This window comes from Eleutherodactylus coqui, chromosome 13 (assembly GCF_035609145.1).
Source record: "Eleutherodactylus coqui strain aEleCoq1 chromosome 13, aEleCoq1.hap1, whole genome shotgun sequence".
NCBI classification, from domain to species: Eukaryota; Metazoa; Chordata; class Amphibia; order Anura; family Eleutherodactylidae; genus Eleutherodactylus; species Eleutherodactylus coqui.
The window spans coordinates 97,104,725-97,122,974 of NC_089849.1; the positions used below are offsets into that span (position 1 = coordinate 97,104,725).

General features: G+C 42.0%; 1 protein-coding gene across 2 annotated transcripts in view; it reads left to right on the plus strand.

Annotated features, from left to right (window-relative positions):
- TBCD (tubulin folding cofactor D) overlaps positions 1-18,250 on the plus strand; it is a 172,793-nt gene that overhangs the window by 78,955 nt on the left and 75,588 nt on the right. The gene's annotated exons all lie outside the window — the stretch shown is intronic.

The window sequence follows — 18,250 nt, forward strand, 5'->3', positions numbered from 1 at the left end:
CGATATGTCACTGCGTTATCCGCGGTGATGATCCGGCTGCGGGTAACGCATTGAACGCTTTCCGTAGACTTAACGATGTAAAGCACAGTCCGACATCCACGAGTGGAGGATCATAGCGATTCTCCGCTCGCGGGATTCAAATCGCGGCATGCTGCGATTCTCCATGGTGAACCTATCTGTCAGGCTCACCGAGGAGACCAGTCATTTCTCCCCCCTGCTTCCCCGCGTTGGAATCTCACTAGCAATATATTGGCCTCGCCCATGGACAAGGCGGCCTTAGAGGCGTCTTTCTTGCAGCTTTTATCATTTTTGAGTCCTTCACTCAAGGTGTGATTTTTGTATATTTTTTTGACTGCTGCGTCTTTTCTTTCCATTAGGCTGTTCCGCTTGTAGACGTTTCTCTGCGTTTCATATATATAGTCCTTGTTCTAATGGTATGGATGAAAAGCTTGACTAAAATGTGTCAGCACACTCCCGTAGTTTGCTCTCTCTAAGGGTGCATTGACACTGGCAAGAAAATCGTGCAAGTTTTGTGCACTGCAAGACGCAAAAAACTTGAATGTAAATTCAACCCAGTGTTTGCAATGGGCAATGATTTTTTTGCAGCAGTGCAAAAAATCACAGCATGTTCTATTTATGTGCAGTTCTTGCATGAGAATAGAACATATAGTAGTACGGTCCCCCACATATTGCACACCACAAGGGCAGAGTTTGCGTATGCTGTGTGATCAGAGTTGCGTTCGAGAATATCTGATGTGGCTTGCTGTCACCAGTGTGAATGCCACCTCATAGAGACAGTAATAAAATGGCTTTTTAATTGAGGTGTTGATTCACTGTGTCGAGATTTGTTGGTTCTGCGCACATCAATATGGCAGTTGGCAACAGAAGTAGTGAGCCGATTACCAGCAAGCATTACAAAGTGTTGTAGACTTATAGTCTGCTACCTGAACCATGCGGGGATCGAACCTGCTCATGAACTGGAGGTTGTGAGTTCAATCCCCGCAAGGTTCAGGTAGCTGACTCAAGGTCAACTCACCCGTCCCATCCTTCCGAGGTCGGTAGAATGATTACCCAGCTTGCTGGGGAAGTAATAAATAAAAATTGCCTGCAAGCTCTGCGGAATAAGTTGGCGCTATACAAATAACAAGATTTTTTTTCTTTTTACAGTCTCTTAATTGTTACAGCTTGGGTGAACGTGTGACCGAAGTGTGTTTAGGAACGTCTCTTGCTGGTTTATCTATAGCAGTAAAGTGGATTTCCCTTTTTAATGGATGTATTGGGTTCATGGATGTGATCCCCACCATCGCCCCATCCTATTTGGCAATATCAATGTCCACCCACAGACTGTGGCGGTGATAAACCGGCTCACTGAGGAGGTTTTAGCTGTGTACCTGAAGCCTGGGCGGGCCACGCTGGGTGTGTGACATATGATTATTATTGTTGTTATCATTAGATGGGTTTTGTTCCTGCTCTTTCCGACGAGCCTTATTAGGTGTTCCCTGTTAAGGCAATGGAAACACATTTCCGGTGGTAAGCCATGTGATGAACACGTCCTGTCCTCGCCCAAGTACATCTATAGTTATTTTCTGCTGACTTAATTGCATTATGTATGTGTGTATTTATATATAGTTAACTATATCTGGATATCCTGTTTTTAAGCACCATTAAGCAGCAGCTGATAAAAGAGAACACTAGTTGGACTGCAGCTGCAGAGCCAATTAGGGCTCATTATCCCAGCTTTTCACAAAGTGATATATATTATTGTGCCTCGTTATGTAGTGTTACATTTTGGTGCTCCTTTTCTACTTCTGTCTGTATATGTGTCAGTCTTCACTGTAACCCTGGTGTTTTATTTGTGGTGCAGATTAGTATTGCAGCTACACAGCCATTGTTTAGTTGTCTTGCTCTGCTACGTGACGACCGCCACTAGCCAGAATTACACACTGGACGTTGTCACCCAAGAATCCCAAGAGTTTAGAACCTTCTATTAGGTTGCATTCACACGGGGAGAATCTTGTGCGAGTTTTGTGTATTGCGAAACGCACAAAGCTCGCATGAATATGAACTCCATTCTTATGGCCTGAGTCACACGGGCGGCGCAATATCGCCACGAGAAAATCGCAACGATATTGCAAGGGTGTTGTGTGCGGTATTGCTCCATTTTCTAGCGGCGATATCGCGATTTTGTACTTTGTAGCACCACGTGCGAGGACTTTCCAAGGGGGAGTGCTGGAAAAATAAGCCCTAGCTGCATACAAACCCCAAATGTAACAAGCTCTGTCAGCTCCACCGCGTCTTCTCTGCAGCTTCGGCAATTGTCTTCAGGCATCTCTTCTTGGTCCAGCGCTGCCTCTGATTGGTTCATCGAGCGCTGACTCTAATTGGCTGAGCCGCAGCGCTCCATAGCCAATCAGAGGCAGCGCTTCCTGGAGGTGGGTATTTTTTTATTTTTTTTAAATGCAGCTAGGGCTTATTTTGAAGTTTTACTGTAGGATTTCCTACTGTAAAAGTTGCATCGCACCGCACGAAAATGCGTTTTCGTGCGATGCAGCAGGGAGTAAGAGTCCATGGCGCAACATAGGCTATAAAACAAAGCAAGTTGCGGGCATCTCTAGCAAGCCGCATTTTTTTTGTCTTGCAATGTCTCATGCTACAAAACATTGCTAATGGAAAGGAACCCATAGGAAAGCAGGAGCTTCACATACATGCGATTTGGAGCGCTGTCACAACGCAGGAAAATGGCACGACTTTGTCACCCGTGTGAAACAAGCCTAAAGTATAAGTTTTTAAACTTTTTTTTTTGTTTTTAATAGGCTCCCACCAACCCTTTGTCATCACACGGATAAGGTTGGTTTGATATGGTGGGAACTTGCTACCTCCTTGTTTTAATTTGATGCCCATAGGCCGCCCTACATTTCACGGCAGGTTTCGTTTTGCTTGTTCACTTGCTGTCCGCCCCCCCCCCCCTCGCCTTCTGCTGGTGGCAGATTAATTACTGCTCCGCTCTGCACATTCTCATTGGTTGCCTTTAATGACCTCGGCCATTTGTCCTGACTATAAGGCTTATATTTAGCTGCAGCATAAACTGCCCATTAAGTAGGAGTCGCCTGCTGATTGGCCACTTAAACAAGGCGTTTAAATAGAGGCCGCGCCGTAATGTCATGGCTGCATTACTTGTAGTGATGACTAGCACTGGTTCACTTACATAGGGGACTATCACAGGACTGCTGCTTAACCCCTTAAGGACCAGACACTTTTTAGGGCTTTTACCCATGTGGCGGTTTTACTAGCGTATTTTATTCTTTTAGTTGGCAAAATTATTTTTGCTGTGTTTTTTTCCATGACATAAAGGGCTATTTTTTTAAATATCTTTCACCGATTTTTTTTTTTTTTAATTTAAAAAGCTTAAAAAATGATTATTTTTTTTAACATTTGTATTTCTTTTCTTTTACATTAGTATATTTACGCAAAAATAAAGTTTGTTTCTGACGTTTTTATATATAATGTATATGGTTTCGGATTACGGCGGCCCTTTTGGTTGGTGTAGGTTTTGGGTCATTTTTTCTTTTCCCTGTATAAATTTTTATTTTGTCATTTTTTTTACTTATTCATGTGACAATTTTTTTTTTTACCATGTATGACCCCCAAGACTTCATATAAGACATCTGGGGGTCAATCAATTTTTTTTTTAAATTACACACTTTCCCTCTGTAGCTAAGGTATTCATGGGAGCCCAAGTGACAGAAAAAAACATCCCTCTTTAGTGATAGTAGTCACTACCAAACGTGATCTGGGTCTGCTAGGACCCTGCAGAACTGCTGTAATAGGGGGCACCTGGTGGTCACGTGACTAACAGCTAAGGACTTGGCCTGCTCCTGCTTGATTGCAGAACAGAGGCTTTAATCCGGTGCCGTATTTCTGCTATTGGGCGGGATTAAAGCCCAGGGCTTAGTGCTGTGCGTATAACACACTTTATAGTTGGCTATGTTCCCTCTAGCTGCAGAAGAGTCTCATTTATAACTTGTAGTGCTGGAGTTGGGGGAACTTATATTCCATTCGACTCTCCTATGCATCTAGACCAGGGGTGGGCAATTAATTTTCCCATGGGGCCACATGAGAAATTGGAATGGTTTTAGAGGGCCAGACCAACAAATTCCCCGCTATGTCTTCGACCCGTCTCGTTATAGTTCGCCTGGAGAGGGGCACATTTGCGAATGCTTCTTTTTTCTCAGGACAAATTAGCGCTGCAGAGTCCACCAAACATTCTTTGACAAACTCCCCATCAGAGAATGGCTTACTGTTTCTTGCAATTTTGTAGGATACTACAAAGCAGGTCTTTACGGCTGCATCCCTGGATGAGTGAAGCTTTTTAAAAAATCCTTGCTGACTTTGCAGTTTTGCTAGCAAATCTTCAGATACCCGTGCCCGCTCTGCCTCCGTCAAGTTCTTGTATTTCTCTCCGTGTTTAGTCTCATAATGGCGATGCAAATTGTAATCTTTAAATACAGCTATCTGCTCTCCACAAACTAAACACACAGCTTTACCTTTGGTTTCAGTAAACAGATATTTAGAAGTCCATTCTTTGTTAAAAACTCGGCATTCTGCATCAATTTTTCTTTTTTTAATGTTAGCCGCCATATTTAAGGGTTAACAGCTAACCTCGGAAAATAGATTTTTTTAATACACAGTAGTATGCTCCTAGGAGAGGGCACAGAGAGCTGCCCCAAGAAGAGAGATTAAAAAGTGAATATTATTAGTATTATTATTCTAATTACAATGCAAAGGGAAAAGTCCTGACACTTACCAATGACGAGCGTGGAACGATTGTCCTGGCACTCCCCAAGGTCCGCAACGAGCATCCTGGCACTCAGAAGTTACAGTGGCATCACTTACTCAGCATCGGGAAGCAGTGAAACTACAAACTCCGAAGCCTTGTCCATTTTGTTAACTTATGTGCTGTTTAATAAAGTTATTCAAGCCTACGTCATTGGTAGAGGTGCTTGAATAAGTAAGGCCTGAATAACTATTAGCACAGTACAGAAGTGAACAAAATGGACAAGGCTTCGGAGTGCATAGTTTCGCTGCTTCCCGTTGCTGACACCGGACTCATTGGTGAGTCACCAGGACACTCTTTGCGGGCCGGTCCGAGCTATTCAGCGGGCCGGATGTGGCCCGCGGGCCGTACTTTGCCCAGGTCTGATCTAGACTGTAATTTGGGGGTCTCTTGGATTCAGAAATAAGCGACTGTTGGGTGGTCCATGTCTCCAATGGAAAAATATCTGGCTGTTGGTATTCATGGGCAGAAATAAACATTCTACAGCCTGTCGGGTATTTTTCACAGAGAAGCAAGTCATACTAATGAATGTCTTCTAGTTTTTGGGTTTTAGAATTGAGGCTCTGTGGTAGAAATTACCTTACATTTCAGTGATCGGGCTTTTGTAGGGGCTGAAATGGGCTTTTATAAAATGTATAGCTTTTGTGTGTGTCTGCCTGCAAGGGTCTATATTTTAGAAAAAAGTTAAAGTTGAAAGATGGGGGCCTTCTGTGGACAACACTACATAGGACCTACTTTGACATAGGGGACAGTATTATAGTACAGATAGTCCCCGAGTTGCGAACATTCGACTTAGGAATTTCGCAAGATACGAACAATCTGTCCTGCACAGTATGATGTCATGCTATGGTATTACATCATACTGTGCAGGGAGCGGACAGGCTTCCATCAAGCCTGATAGAAGCCTGTCCGGTCAGATCGCGGTTGCTAGGCAGCCGGGGGCCTTCTGAAAGGCCCTAGGGCTGTCTATGCAGAGCGCCTATCAAGCCGTGCGCTTGATGGGCACTCTGCATAGGCAGCCCTGGGGCCTTTCAGGAGGTCACCGGCTGCCTAGCAACCACACAGCGTCCCGCGATCTCATCGTAGGACGCTGTACGGGCCCCCTGAACGTCCGGTGCAGGCTGTTTCTTACAGCGGGCACCCGGTGGCAGCAGTTCCGACGTGCCGCGCAGCTCGTCAGAACTGTTAACACTTTAAATACCGCTGTCAGAGCGGTATTTAAAGTGTTAACAGTTCCGACAAGCGGAGCGGCTTGTCGGAACTGCTGCCGCCGGGTGCCCGCTGTAAGAACAGCCGGCACCCGACGTTGAATGGAGCGGGATCCACCCGCGATCCCACTCCATACAAGCATTTGTTCGACTTGCGAACAAATCGACTTGCGAACAGGTTTCTGGAACGGAACCTGTTCGCAAGTCGGGGACTAACTGTTATATTCTTGTACATAGGGTGCAGTATTATAGTAGTTATATTCTTGTACATAGGGGCAGTATTATAGTAGTTATATTATTGTACATAGGAGGCAGTATTATAGTAGTTATATTCTTGTGCATAGGAGGCAGTATTATAGTAGTTATATTCTTGTACATAGGGGGCAGTATTATAGTAGTTATATTCTTGTACATAGGGGGCAGTATTATAGTAGTTATATTCTTGTACATAGGAGCAGTATTATAGTAGTTATATTCTTGTACATAGGGGGCAGTATTATAGTAGTTATATTCTTGTACATAGCAGCAGTATTATAGTAGTTATATTCTTGTACATAGGAGGCAGTATTATAGTAGTTATATTCTGGTACATACGGAGCAGTATTATAGTAGTTTTATACTTGTACATAGTGAGCAGTATTATAGTAGTTATGTTCTTGTACATAAGGGGCAGTATTATAGTAGTTATATTCTTGTACATAGAAAGCAGTATTATAGTAGTTATGTTCTTGTACATAAGGGGCTGTATTATAGTAGTTATATTCTTGTACATAAGGGGCAGTATTATAGCAGTTATATTCTTGTACATAGTGGGCAGTATTATAGTAGGTGTATTCTTGTACATAGGGGGCAGTATTATAGTAGTTATATTCTTGTACATAGGAGGCAGTATTATAGTAGTTATATTCTTGTACATAGGGGGCAGTATTATAGTAGTTATATTCTTGTTCATAGGGGGCAGTATTATAGTAGTTATATTCTTGTACATAGGAGCAGTATTATAGTAGTTATATTCTTGTACATAGGAGGCAGTATTATACAGGTTATATTCTTATACATAGGGGGCAGTATTATAGTAGCTATATTCGTGTACATAGGGAGCAGTATTCTATTAGTTATGTTCTTGTACATACGAGGCAGTATTATAGTAGTTATATTCTTATACATAGGAGGCACTATTATAGTAGTTATATTCTTGTACATAGAAGGCAGTATTATAGTAGTTATATTCTTGTACATAGGGGGCAGTATTATAGTAGTTATATTCTTGTACATAGGGGGCAGTATTATAGCAGTTATATTCTTGTACATAGGGGCAGTATTATAGTAGTTATATTCTTGTACATAGGGGGCAGTATTATAGTAGTTATATTCTTGTACATAGGAGGTAGTATTATAGTAGTTATATTCTTGTATATAGGGGACAGTATTAAAGTAGGTATATTATTGTACATAGGGGGCAGTATTATAGTAGTTATATTCTTGTACATAGGAGGTAGTATTATAGTAGTTATATTCTTGTATATAGGGGACAGTATTAAAGTAGGTATATTATTGTACATAGGGAGCAGTATTATAGTAGTTATTTTCTTGTACATAGGGAGCAGTATTATAGCAGTTATATTCTTGTACATAGGGGACAGTATTATAGTAGTTATATTCTTGTACATAGGGGGCAGTATTATAGCAGTTATATTCTTGTACATAGGGGCAGTATTATAGTAGTTATATTCTTGTACATAGGGGGCAGTATTATAGTAGTTATATTCTTGTACATAGGGGGCAGTATTATAGTAGTTATATTCTTGTACATAGGAGGTAGTATTATAGTAGTTATATTCTTGTATATAGGGGACAGTATTAAAGTAGGTATATTATTGTACATAGGGGGCAGTATTATAGTAGTTATATTCTTGTACATAGGGAGCAGTATTATAGCAGTTATATTCTTGTATATAGGGGACAGTATTATAGTAGTTATATTCTTGTACATAGGGGGCAGTATTATAGTAGTTATATTCTTGTACATAGGGAGCAGTATTATAGCAGTTATATTCTTGTACATAGGGGACAGTATTATAGTAGTTATATTCTTGTACATAGGGGGCAGTATTATAGTAGTTATATTCTTGTACATAGGGAGCAGTATTATAGCAGTTATATTCTTGTACATAGGGGCAGTATTATAGTAGTTATATTCTTGTACATAGGGAGCAGTATTATAGTAGTTATATTCTTGTACATAGGGAGCAGTATTATAGCAGTTATATTCTTGTACATAGGGGACAGTATTATAGTAGTTATATTCTTGTACATAGGGAGCAGTATTATAGCAGTTATATTCTTGTACATAGGAGGTAGTATTATAGTAGTTATATTCTTGTATATAGGGGACAGTATTAAAGTAGGTATATTGTACATAGGGGGCAGTATTATAGTAGTTATATTCTTGTATATAGGGGACAGTATTAAAGTAGGTATATTGTACATAGGGGGCAGTATTATAGTAGTTATATTCTTGTACATGGGAGCAGTGTTACAGTAGTTATATTCTTGTACATAGGGGACAGTATTATAGTAGTTATATTTTTGTACATAGGGAGCAGTATTATAGTAGTTATATTCTTGTACATAGGGGCAGTATTATAGTAGTTATATTCTTGTACATAGGTGCAGTATTATAGTAGTTCTATTCTTGTACATAGGGAGCAGTATTATAGTAGTTATATTCTTGTACATAGGGGCAGTATTATAGCAGTTATATTCTTGTACATAGGGAGCAGTATTATAGTAGTTATATTCTTGCACATAGGGGGCAGTATTATAGTAGTTATATTCTTGTACATAGGGGGCAGTATTATAGCAGTTATATTCTGGTACATAGGAGCAGTATTATAGTAGTTATATTCTTGTACATAGGGGGCAGTATTATAGTAGTTATATTCTTGTACATATTATAGTAGTTACAGAGTTACTCATAAATGTTCTCCCCCCCCCCCCCCTCTTTTTTGCATGGAGCGATGTTCTGTGTAAAAGAGTCACAGCATGTCCTTTCGTGTTCTGATTACAGTTGTCTATGGAAGTTAATGTGTTTATACAAAAAATTAACTAGAATGCAAATAGATGACATCCATTCATAGTACTTTTTTTTCTCAGATCGTTGGTGTGTGACACTAGAAAAAAAAAATTACGCCATTCTTATTTGTGTGCAGAAATCCGATAAAAAGCATAATATGCAATGTATATAGATGACACAAATTTGTCCTTCTGTTGCTGACTGTAATCGGGCTCGCTCATGTGGATGAGGCTTCCAGCAGTGTTCTACATTTGAGGATGAGGTTTTCTCTATTCCTTCCATCTCTATTCTTTCACACTGAGTCGGTTCAAGATCACCTTGGAAATACTTTTCAGCTGGCAAAAAGCCTTTGTTGGAGGGTATGATTCCTGTGTGACAGGAGCTGCTGAACATACCGCATACCGTAGATGACAATGAAATATCAGTCATAGCAGATGAACTGGTTCGTCCACTGTGAACAGTGCTGTCTTCTGCTGAATGGGGAAGAGTGCGGAGAGACTGAGCGCATTGTTCTTGTGTGAATAGGGTGTTTATTTGGCTATCTGGCAATTTCTACAGATATGGAAGCCTTTACCGGTGAGAATCTGAGAAGCCATTTGTAGAATGGTGTGAAAATCTTTGTCAAGGAGCAGAATAAACTGTTGTGTCAGAAGTTATAGGAAGCAGCGAGCTTGTGAACACATGTTCTCCTTAAGTAGCTTCACTGTGCCTCTGTAATACAGGCGGACAAGTCGTTATATTAATACAGCTGAGGATACCTTAGTTTACAGACCACTTCCTAGAATGCCAATTGTCTGAAGAAACTCCTTGCAGATGTTGAAAAGGCAGGAATTCCTGGAGATTTCAGCTCTGAAGGCTGTGACTGCAGTGCTGGGTTATTAGAAAATGTGATTGTTCTCAGTGAGATAAACCAAGTAATCTTGTAGATATGATACCTTTAATGGCTAACAAAAATACATGATGTTACAGCAAGCTTTCGAAAGCTCACTATAACATCATGTATTCTTGTTAGCTATTAAAAGCTATCATATCCTCAAGATTACTTGGTTTCTCTCACTGACAACAGTCACATTTTGCTCTACTGGCCAAAATAGTGCTAAACTTTTTTCATTATACCTAATGCTTTATAATACATACCTTAATTCAGGATCAGCACAAGATAAGTAATGTTTGTACACAGTGACTCCACCAGCAGAATAGTGAGTGCAGCTCTGGAGTATAATACAGGATGTATCTCAGGATCAGTACAGGATAAGTAAAGTATGTACACAGTGACTCCACCAGCAGAATAGTGAATGCAGTCCTGGAGTATAATACAGGATGTAACTCAGGATCAGTACAGGGTAAGTAATGTATGTACACAGTGACTCCACCAGCAGAATAGTGAGTGCAGCTCTGGAGTATAATACAGGATGTAACTCAGGATCAGTACAGGATAAGTAATGTATGTACACAGTGACTCCACCAGCAGAATAGTGAGTGCAACTCTAGGGTATAATACAGGATGTACAACGGGTCTTAAAAGTCTTCAGAGCCTTTAATTTTTTTTTTTACTTTTTTTTTTATGTTGTGGCCTTGTGCAAACAAAAAAAATCTAGTTTTTCGCCATGATTCTGCACTCAACACCGCATAAAGGCAAAGTGAAAACAGACTTAGTTTTTCATATTTTTAAGAATTACCAAGATTTCTAACATTTTGCATTAACAAGAGTATTCACAGCCTTTGGCAAGACATTTGAAGTTTAGCGCTGGGGGGCCTTCCATTTCTCTGGTTCATTTTTGAGATGTTTCTACACCTTTATTGGAGTCACCTGTGGCAAATTCAATTGACTGGACATAATTTTAAAAGACACCCCTTGTATATAAAAGGTCTTACAGCTCACAATGCATGTCAGAGCCATAACCATTTTCTCGTGGCGATACCATGATCTTGTGCTGCGGCAAATTCGCATAGGGTGCTACAAAGTTGGGCGACTTTGTAGCACCATGTGCATGGATTTTTTGGAGGGAAGCGGGGGTCTTGAAATATAAGCCCAACCCTGAAAATAAGCCCTAGCTGCTGTAAAAATAAAATAATGCATCACCTAAAAGGTGCTGTCATCTCCGGTGTGTCTTCTCCCCTTAAGCTCCCTGACACTTGCTTGAAGTCTTCTGCCAGCCCTTTCTGGATTGGAGGCTCAAAATTCCCGCCTCCAGGAAGGGCTGGCTGTGATTTGTTTCATGAGCGCAGTGGCTCAGCCAATCAGAATCGGCGCTTGATGAACCAATCATAGCCATTCATTGGCTGTGATTGGTTCATCAAACACTGGTTCTGATTGGGTGAGCCATGGCGATCGTGAACCAGTCACAGCCAGCTCTTCCTGGAGGCGGGAATTTTGATCTTCCAATCCAGGAAGGGCTGGCAGAAGACTGAAGATGAGTGTTGGAGGTGAAGACGCGGCAATGCTGACAGCGCTTCTTAGGTGATGATTTTTTTTTTCCTGCCGCTAGGGCTTAGTTTATTGCTTTGACAGTAGGATTTTCTACTGTCAAAGTTGCATCGCATGAAAACTGCATTTCCATGCGATGCAAAAGAGAGGAGGGCACTATAGGGAAAGATGGGCTACAAAACCTCACAAGTCGCTTGGGTATCGCAAAACCCACAAGGTTTTTGACTTGCAATGTTGCATGCTGCAAAACATCGCAAATGTGAGGGAACCCATAGTAAAGCATGGGCTTCATATACATGTGATTTGTAGCATTGTTGCAACGTAACAAAATAGCACGACTTTGTTGCCCGCGTGAAACAGGTCTTAGACACATGAAAGCTGCTTGGAGCTTCCAAAAAGTACCTGAAGGACTCTTAGACTGTGAGAAATAAGATTCTCTGGTCTGATAAAACCATGACTAAACATCTTGGTCTCAAATCTAAGTGTTATGTCTGGAGGAAACTAGGCACCGCTCATCACTTGCCCAATACCATCCCTACAGTGAAGCCTGGTGGTGGCAGCATCATGCTGGGGGACAGAGAGACCGGTCAGGGTTGAAGGAATTCTGATTGGAGCAAAGCACAAAGATATTCTTAACAAAAGCCTGATTCAGAGGGCAAGGGACCTCAGACTGGGCAGAAGGTCCACCTTCTGAAAACAAGACAACATATCAGTGGCCTAGGGACAACTCTGTTAACGTCCTTGACTAGTCCAGCCAGAGCCCAATTGAACATCTCTGGAGAGGCCTGAAAGTAGCTGTCCACATCAAACCTGACAGAGTTTGAGAGGATCTGCAGAGTAAAACGGCAGAAAATCCCCAAATCCAGGTGTGCAAACTTTGTGGCATCATACCCAACATGACTGGAGGCTGGAATCACTGCCAAAAGTGCTTTGACTAAATACGGAATACTGGCAGTGGATACTTAATGTCAATGCCAAATGTTAGAAATTTTTTTTTTTTTTTTAATGAAAATCTAACATTCTGTTTTCATTTTTGTCATAATGGGGAAAAAAAACTTCATTTTTTTCCTGATTTGCACAAGGCCACATCATTACAAAATGTAAAAAAAAAAAAATAAAGGGTCTGAAGACTTTCCGAATCAACTGTAATGCTGCATAAACGATGGACGATGAGCTGATCGCTCAGTGTAAATAGCAGCCATTCAGTACTGAACGGCTGCTATGTTAAGGTAATGGAGAGGGGCAGGAGAGAGCGAGGAGAGAAATCTCCTCCAGCCGCCCCGCTGTGAGCCAGTTATACTAGCTCCCGTGCAGCAGCACCAGAGCGTGTATGTGTGGGGACGAGTGTCGGGCATCGTTTGCCCGACATTCGTCCCATCGAAATGGGCCATTACTCCAGATTAGTGCAGTGTAAGTAATGGACAGTGGATACAAAAAGTCTACACATCCCTGTAACAATGCCATGTTTTTGTCATACAACAAAGATGAAGCATTTCTGATCTCCACCTTCAACGTGAATCTGTAGAATTCCTTTGAAAAGCAAACTGAAATCGTTTAGGGTAGAAGAATAAAGATAAGAAACAAAAATAATGTGGTTGTATAAATATACACACACCCTAAAACTAATGTTTTTTTGAAATACGCTTTGACTTCATGACAGCATTCAGTCTTTTTGGATAGGTGTCAGTCAGCAGGGCAAATCCTGACTTGGCAGTCTTTGCCCACTCTTCCTTGTAAATGTGCTCCATTTCTGCCAGATTGCGAGGGCATTTAGTTTGTAGCGCTTTCTTCAAGTCAAACTACAGATCCTTAATGAGATCGAGTCTGGCCTCTGGCTGGGTCATTCCAAAAATTTGATTTTCCTCTGTCGAAGCCATTCTTTTGGTGATTTGGAGGTCTACTTTGGGACATGGTCGCGCTGAAAGGTGAAATTCATCTTAAGCTTTTTAGCAGAGGCCTGAAGAGGAAGGTTTTGTGCCAAATTGGACTGATATTTGGAACTGTCCATAATTCCCTCCACTTTGATTAAAGCCCCAGTTCCTGCAGCAAAAGAACAGCCCCTCACATAATACTGCCTCCACCATCTTCACGGTGGGTATGGTTATCTTTTGGTGATGCGCTGTATTGGCTTTCTGCCAATCATATCTAACGGCATTATGGTCAAAAAGTTCCCACTCAGTCTCATCAGACCATAACCTGATCTCCCACATACTTTTGGTAGACTTGATGTAGCTTCTGGCAAAACATAGCAGTACTTGGATCTTCTTCTTTATTAGAAAAGGCTTCCATCTAGCCCCTCTAACCTACAGCCCAGTCATATAAAGAATATGGGAGATGATTGTCACATGCACTACACAACCAGTACTTGCCAGAATCTCCTGCAACTCCTTTAATGTTGCTGTAGGCCTCTTGGAAGCTTCCAGCGCCAATATTCTTCTGGACTTTTAATCAATTTTGAGCGACGTCCAGTTGTTGGTAATGTCACTGTTGTGCCAAATGTAACCCATTCCTTGTTGACCGTCATCACTGTGCCCCATGGTGGATGTAACGCCCTGGAGATGTCTTGGCCCCCTTCTCCTCACTGACACCTTCCAACAATCGGATCCCTTTGATGTCTTGTAAGATCTTTACCGACCAACTAAGAAAATGTCAGGAAAATCCTTCTAGGAGAGTCGAACTTTATATGGGGGAATCGGAATCCCTGTAAATAACAGCAGTGGTGTCCCGACTACTAGTTATTAGGAGGTTAAATGTGATTGGCTGATTCTGAACACAACCACACCCCAAATATAAGAGGGTGTGAACACTTATGCAACCACATTATTTTAGTTTTGCTATATATTTTTACCCTTAATGAGTTCAGATTGTTTTTCAGTGGAATTGTACAGATAACGGGGCACACCGAAGGTGGAAACTACTCTGAAATGATTAATCTCATATTGTGTACTCCTCCTAGGCTTAAAATGCTCCTTAAAAATGGTGCGGGGAGTATTTTTATATAGTGTGCCCTTTAGATATACAGGATTAGTAAAGTATCTATACAATGACTCAAACTTCCCTGTAGATTTCACATAAGATCTATTTCATTGGTGAATATACACTTGTACAGCTCACATACTCATTTGTAGACTCTGTGGACGTTTAGCCCAAGTAACACATGGACACACAAAGCAACGGCACACGGACACTTTGCATACTGGACAGTTCACACACTTGGGATCACGGAACGAGGACTGACATTGGGAATACAAGATTCCTTCTCAACTCCAAATCTGCAAATCAGGTCTGATCATGATTTGTAGCTTTCATACACAGGAAAAAGCGTCCAGTTTTCCACATTTAAGGGAAAAAATTCCTTCCGGACTACAATCTGGTAATCGGAATAATCCCTGCATCACCAACCCTTCTGAAGTAATCAGTGACTATAACATTGTAAAGTCGCCCAAGCCCCTCTTAAACTCTTATCGAATTTTCCATCACCACGTTCTCAGGCAGAGAGTTCCATGTTCTCACTGCTCTTACAGTAGAGAACCCACTTCTACGTCAGTGTAGAAACCTTCTTTCCTCTAGACGTAGAGGGCGCCCCCTTGTTATAGTCACAGTTCTGACACCGTTATGGCATTGACGCTTGAGGAACGGGACAAGAAGATTCTGACACTTGGCTTCTGATCAGTGCTGTCCTAGATGTTTAATACCTTGTGCTGCGTGTGGATTCTATAGTAGTGGACCTCCTTAGGATCTGTCTTGTGTACTGTGAGTACTTGGCCCAGGATACAAGAATAATCTGCCGGGACTAATGATGAGTGAGTAGCAGAACAATATTCTCCATTAGATAAGTTTATCCTTGCTTGTTCCAGTTTATAACCCTAAGTAAATAATTTTATGAAAGCCTTCTTTTCCTGGTCGTCTGCTCCTTGATTAACCCTCTTACGTTCCTGCTGTCTTTAGATGCTGTCTTTCTTCTGAGCTGTCCCTAATTGTACATTACGAGTGCATTAGGTGCTTCGTTGAGTCACTGCGACCATAGCTGTAAGAACGAGCGTCCACAGCGATGACCACTGTGTCCACGTTACTAAAACCATCTGATCTGTTTTCATTCACGGTCTTTAATAATGTCGTTAGGAGCCCGTTGGAGGATCTGCTGGACTTGTATTCTGTTTTCCCCGGGTAGAGATTCTTAGACCCATGGAATAATAAATGTTCTTAGTTCTCAACCTTGTGACAGTCGAAGTGGAGAGATCCTCATCAGGTTTCCTTACAGGGTGAGAGACGGAGATAAGCTGCTAACATTCACACAGGCGGAGGGAAGACCATACGGCTATGCAGGAATTGAATTTATCTGAGGGCCTCTACCCTGAGACTACTGCTATTCTTCTGCAGTTCCTCTTAGACTCTCCCTAAAGTTCTGATTAGAAGCGTGTGTCGAGGGGGGTCACAATATATGCTTTTACATATATGCATTTGAGTAAAGCTCATTGTGAACATTTGCCAAGAGTGGGTGCAGAGCTTCTAAGTGTCCGTTTAGACAAGACGGTTTCTCGGTTGCATGTATGGAAGGGCCCCTAAATGACCAGACTAAAGGTCTATTTACAAGTAACGATTATCGCTCAAACGACCGAAAATGAGCAATAATTGTTACATGTAAATCCAGGCATCGTGCAGTTTTCGCTTGAACAATGATTTTAAGGTGAACTTAAAATCCATGGTTCAGCTAGTGAGACCTAAAGTATCTCTCAATAGACCGCACGCGGTTATCTCCACAGGGAGTCTGCAGATAACATTGTAATCTGTCAGCAGCTGTGTGCACATGGGCGTGCTTAATCACATGCTGGGCTCTGCAAACAGCTCCTGGAGGCCCTTTTACATGCAAATAAAGACGATAAAGTGTTAATGGCCATTAACACTTTATGCAGATAGATTGCAAAATCTTTCAGTCATTTGAAAGATTATCTTTGCGTATAAATGGGCCTTTAAAGTCCATAGTAGAGACCAACAACAGAAAGAAGAATCGGCGCTCCAATATCCTTAATGACATGTGAAAAGTTTATTTCCCCGTGGTTTTACGGCAATATTGCAGCTCCTCAACTTTCAACCCTTTGCAATCCAATTTTGAATTCACAGTTTCCTAGGGGGCTTTTTCTTTCTGCCATTATACAATGGCGCCATCTGCTGGCTAGAGCCAGTCTGTTGTATGGGACATACTGGAGAGGCCCTCGACAACATAGCGCCCAGTAATATACAGTAAGAATACCCTGCCAGACGTCTTCTGACATCGGAGCTGTACAGCCTTCAATCAGAATGTCTTTAGACGTCACAGTGGATTGGAAAGGGTTAAGATCACTGCTAGCTGTCAGTTAATAGGATCATTGTTTCCATCCAAAGGCTGAAATCCATAGTGACCTGGGCTAAGGGTCCATTTGCTATAAGTGAATGAGAACGACTGAATGGACGGTATTTAAACTTAGCGAACGAGCCAATGATGATCTTTATGCGTGCCTGAAATGAGCGGTAAATGAAAAGCGAACCATTTATTGTTCGACGGTTGGCTGCGTTTACACTGAACAATCGTATGAGCGATCTTTTGAATGATAGTCATTCGTGTAAAAGGGCCTTAAGACTTCACAGTGCTGAGGGTTTGTTATAGCTGTATGAAGTCTACACAATCCTCTGTGAGCGAAATACATCTCCGATAGAAATCTCTCTCCAGTTGGGAGAGTTTATTACAATGTGTCAGTGCAAGTAGATCCTCCTCACACAACAAGGGTTGTCAGCAGCACCGTCCTTAGTTAAGTAATACTTGTGGCAGCTTTAGTAAGTGCGCTCTTACTGAGGGTGAGGACATCAACAATCCAGAAAGTTCACATGCAAGAGATGGTAAAGCCGCACATAGGAACCCACACTTCTCAAGGCGCTGTCATATTATAAGCTTCTAAGCCTCAGCTGTTATGGTGCTTTCCAAGTGGCGTTGTCTACAGTGTAGTCAGCAGTGATATTTTACTGGCAAAAAAACCCCAAACTGATAACTTAAAGGGGTTTTCCGGGCACAAATTGGAAATTCTGAAAATGCTGTAATCTAGGAGGTTAAGCTAAGTAGCGGCAGCCTATACCTTTTTATCTGCACTCTGGACCCTCTTCTTTATCTTGTACAGCCTCCAATCTGCCGCTGTGTTTACATGCATCACTTCTAGAGATGAGCGAACCTACTCGGCCACGCCCCTTTTTTGCCCAAACACCGCAATTTTCGAGTACTTCCGTACTCGGGTGAAAAGATCCGGGGGGCACCGTGGTTGAGTGGGGGGTTGCAGCATGGGGTTGCTACCCCCCGCTCAGCCACGCCGCCCCCCGAGTCTTTTCACCCGAGTACGGAAGTACTCGAAAATCGCGGTACTCGATCGAGTAATTACTCGAAACGAGTATATGCGCTTATCTCTAATCACTTCCATACTAAAACCAGCAGCAGCCTATAGGCTGCACTACCAGCATGCATACAGTCTGTCTCCTGACCACTGCTATAGCTCCGCCCACAGCTTGCAGGTCCTGCACTCTACCAGCACCAACCTCCCTCTTAAAGCAGGCAGATGGGACCGTCCGGCTCTCCAAACTTCACATGAACACTACAGCGCAGAGCTTTCATCCCTGTCCTCCCATCATGCATTGCTCACAGGTAGTTGGACACTATAGGCAGGGGAGGAAGTAGAAAATAT